Source organism: Passer domesticus, chromosome 3 (genome assembly GCF_036417665.1).
Source record: "Passer domesticus isolate bPasDom1 chromosome 3, bPasDom1.hap1, whole genome shotgun sequence".
Classification (NCBI taxonomy): Eukaryota; Metazoa; Chordata; class Aves; order Passeriformes; family Passeridae; genus Passer; species Passer domesticus.
The window spans coordinates 105,830,997-105,835,409 of record NC_087476.1 but is presented as its reverse complement, the minus strand read 5'-3'; the positions used below and the strand labels follow the sequence as shown (position 1 = coordinate 105,835,409).

The following is a 4,413-nucleotide window of genomic DNA, read 5'->3' as shown; positions in this document are numbered from 1 at the left end:
ACAGTCGCTGTGTGGGTGCTCCCCAGGCTGGAGGCTGCCAGGCTTAAAGCCACCAAACAACTCTGCTTCACAGCAGCCACCTGTGTGAGCCAAGCTATGGGTCTGCCCTCCTCACAGGGCCCAGAAGTCACTGAGGTCATTTCAGGGGAAAGAAAGCTCAGTGAGAAAGACAGACATCTATGTCCTCAAAGTCACACAGGCACCTGCTGCTGTATGAAATCAAGGGTGAGGTGGGTTTTATTTGCACCTCTTAAAACCCAGGGTGTGGATTCCTCCCAGGCTGGCACCTGATCCTCAGAAGCAGCACACGCTGAGGACTGAACAGCAGAGCCCCAGAAAGGTTCTTATGTGTCATCCCAGGTTTTGCAAAGTGGCACATTAGAAACACCTGAGGTATCTCAGCTCCTTTATCTCTGCTCTGTTAATGAATGTTTTGACCTTAGCTAGTCTTCCCCACCTCCTTATCTGTATAAACCCACCATTTCAGTAGCAGTGGTTTTGGTGCTGCATTGCTGACTCTTGCAACTTGGGCAAAATTGCTCCAGAAATCAGAAATGTGTAGGTCAACATTGGTTAACCTTGTATTAAACTGTGTGGTAATTATTGCCTCTGTGTTACACCATGCACTTGGCAGTCACTGTGAGCTCATTTGTACAAATACCTACTCATGTCTGTACTTTCATCACACTGGTTTACTAAAATAGCTCCCATATGGGAAATGAATTTTCATGATCAGTTTTCTCTTTCCCAGGCATATTGCTCATACATCTCCTTCTCCTTTTGTTCTCAGACCTGCATGGCACCAAACCACCGACCTCCCCTATGTTTGACAGGGAGCTAAGGAGCATTTCCATATTGCCCCACATTGGTAATGCCCTTATTCTTAGTATTTGGGATGTTAGAAAACAGGTGGAGAAATAAAAGGAGATTTCTTCCAAAAATACATGCCCTTGTTCTTAAAAAAATAAAAAAAAATCAGGGATTAATTCAGCCTCCAATTATTAGGGAGATGGTGAAGATAACCCTATAAACAACAGGCACTACAGCTGCTCATTGAAAGATCATTGGGCCTTCCTGTAACAAGCCACAATAAAACAGACTATTTATAAGGATGCCTACTGGAAAAAACAGCAGGGGGGAGAGAGAGAGAGAGAGAAGGGAAGAAAACATCTGACCAAAAATTGTAATTAATCTGTGGAGGAGCAGGTGACAACTTAGGAGATCCAAGAATGCCGTTTTATAGTCATGAAAATAGTACTGAACACTGCAGGTCTGCATTCAGGCCACCAAAAGAGAAATCCTGTGAAGCAAGCAGGTGGGGGTGATTTTAATGCAAGGAGGAAGTGTCTCTGAAGTTATCAATTTTCTTTTCAAAAAGATTCTTGCAGCAGGCAAGGATCAAGTAATTACTTTGCCCCTGTTCACAAGATATCTCAGAATAGTAACAGACCACACACCCAGGAGATGATTAAAGGAGCCAGGGGTCAGGAACACAGAAAAGCTTGTGATACAGAAGAGAAGATTTGCATGGCCATTAATATTTCATGACTTACAAGCCATGTGGTTCAGAACAAATATCTGCACAATAAAGCAGAACTCTCTGCCATCAGGTTGCATATTTCAAGACATACCTGAGTCATAAAGGTATTATTTACATGCCTTTACCCATGAAAAGAATGCAAAACTGTCTGAATCCTTATACCTACAGTAGGGGAATGTGGAAAGCCTTTCTGAAGGCTCAGCAGGATTTAAGTGGGGCCTCTGCCCTCCGCTAGACCTCTGCACAGAGTGAGTTTCAGCCTAAAAGCAAAGCATAAGTAGCGTGTTTCATACTGCAGGCCTATTAGATCCACTACAAAGGAAAAGAGCTGCTGCACTGTCAGTATGTCTCTGCAGCCTCTACTCCAACCCATGAAACAAAAGTGCTATTTATATGCAAGTATATAGGTAGCAGTGCAGACAGGAGATATTGTATTCTCTGCCATTGTTCCCATTTTAGACACATCAAAGCTGGTAATTGAATTAAAAAAAAAAAAAACAACAAAAAAATCCCAAAAAAACAAAACACCAAACCATAAACGACTACTTTTCTCCCAGTGAAAAGAAAAAGATGTGTCAGGGGTTAAGCAGAAGTATTTCGTCCCAGGATCTTGGCAATTACGCCTGGTGAGATTTCATTCTGGGAAAACAGAGTTTATTGTGGTGGCATAAGCAGGCCCTTTCCTCACAATCATAGCTAGGAATTTTCCCTGCCTGCACTTGCCTGTATGTGGCTGGAATAAGCAAGTGGAGCGAGCTGCTCGGCTGACTCACCGGCACAACCAGACTCTCCTGTTGCTGCCAGCCTCTGACAGAACTTTTTTCCTGCCTTTGCACCTGGGCTCTCCCTTTCCCAAGCTGTTATAAGCAGTGAGGCTCCTGACTTGAAAGAAATGCTGAGAGCCAGAGTGACATTGCTAAATCGCCCAAAGGAATTGCTCAGAGCAGGGAGGCATGTCAGCATTGCTTGTCAAAGCTGCTGCTTCTCTGAGTCTCTTAGTGCTCTCTGTGTGTGTGAAGAAAAAGGTGAGAAGAAATGAGAAGTTGTGGGGAGGAAAAAAAAAACAGAAAAAGCACTGCACCAGAATTGCATCACTGTTTTACTGACGAGAATAAAAAGGCCTTGCTTGGGGGATTTATAGCCAAATTGAGTCTAATATCACAGGGCTTGACTGCCCTGATTGAGTGCTTTGCAAATTACTCACATGAGCAGCCCCACTGACTCGTCTGGAGGATTCTTCCACGTACAGTCTGGCTCACAGTGAGCAGTGACAGCAAACTGCATGAGGAAAGGCATGACAAGGGAGAAATTGCTCTAAGGCAACATTATTTACTGCTTCCCTCCCTCCTAAAAGGAGTCAGGTGTTTTGACTATTTCATTCATTGACTTCACCTTTGTTTAAAACCAGGTGCTTGCCAGAGTGGAAATAATTTATTTCAAGGTTCCTTCAAACAGGGAAGTCTGAAGACAAATCTGCAGCAGGTGAAAAGTCCTACTTCATAAATATAATTTATTATTATCATTGTGAGGCACATGACAACTAGTAAAGCACAGTTGTTTACTTCACCAAGATAAAATTTTGGAAGAGTCTTGACTGAGGAGGTAAATTCTCCACCTTCCACTACACTGCTGTTGGCCAAAAGTGTTTGGTTGCTAGCTGTCTTGTGCTTGACTGTGACCAGGGATGAACTGGTTAATGTTGGGTTTTGCTGAGGTTAGTGATGTAGCTGATGAAGTGATTTTCATTTATATCTACCTGCTAAACCAGGTTCTTTCTTGAGAAACCCAAAGCTGTCTCTCACAAATGCCATTGATCTCTCTCCTTCCAAAGCAATTTGAAAGCTCACTGAAAAATTTCCATCCTGAATGTAACCATTCACAACTACAAGCTGCAAAAACTGTTGTTCTTGCTTCAAAGTTAATTATTTCAAGGCATTTCACTTTCAAAAGTTGTGTGTTATGCTGAGAGTTGAACAACGTGAATCTCGCATGATTGCAGAGCAGATCTCCTGCCAATCAGGTTTCCAATATAATCCCATTTTTTTCTCATCCTCCCAGGTCTCAAGTGCTGTCAGTGCTCCCACTTCTACATTTCACTGGTGAAGAGACAAAGCAGCACTGTTTCCTGCAACTGCATCTCTGTCCCTTTGCCTCTCCTTGGACTTGCCAACTGTGAAAAATGGGAATGCAGCTCCATCCATCCCGTGGGACTCAGATTGTTATAAACACAATCATAGAATACCAGGTTGCAAGGGATTGCAAGGACCATCTAGTCCACCCTTTCTTGGTAAAAGCAAGGTCTAGACATGGGCTAGTACGCTGTCCAGCTGAACCTTAGCTTCCAAAACTGGAGAGTCCACCATTCCTCTGGGGAGGTTATTCCAATGGCTGCTGTCCTCCTTATAAAAAAAATTTCTTGTGCCCAACCAGAATTCTTCCCAGGACTAACTTGTGCCCATTGTTTCTTGAGATGACCCTCCCTTGAGACAGCACTACTGATGGGTACGCTCTGAGGTGATCTGGTCTGAGACTAGGACTCAGCTGGCCTACGGGATTCTGGAAACTGTATCATGGGTTGGACTAAGTAAGAGGTCAAAGGTATTTTGTTTTGCTCTCATGCTTTATTCTTAAGTACATTCAAGATCGTGAGATCTTGGACATTGTGATGGTACTGGAGTGCACTCAGCATTGTACTGCTTGAGCACTCTACAAACTCAAATGTGGCCATCCACAGCTCACACTCTACTGGGGTTCTCCTGTTAACCTCATTTCACTGACAGGAAACCGAGGGACAAAGATTCAGAGCAAGAGTACCAAAGGTACTTGAGTAAAAAGAGTAGCTTTCATCATGGGTGGCTGGGGAATGCAAAAGG

General features: G+C 43.6%; 1 long non-coding RNA gene across 1 annotated transcript; it reads left to right on the top strand.

Moving 5' to 3' along the window:
• The first annotated feature begins 2,932 nt into the window (after positions 1 to 2,932).
• Positions 2,933 to 3,935, top strand: LOC135297384 (uncharacterized). The gene is made up of 2 exons (XR_010359393.1): positions 2,933 to 3,022; positions 3,599 to 3,935. It is a non-coding gene; the product is annotated as an uncharacterized LOC135297384 (long non-coding RNA).
• Positions 3,936 to 4,413: the final 478 nt, after the last annotated feature.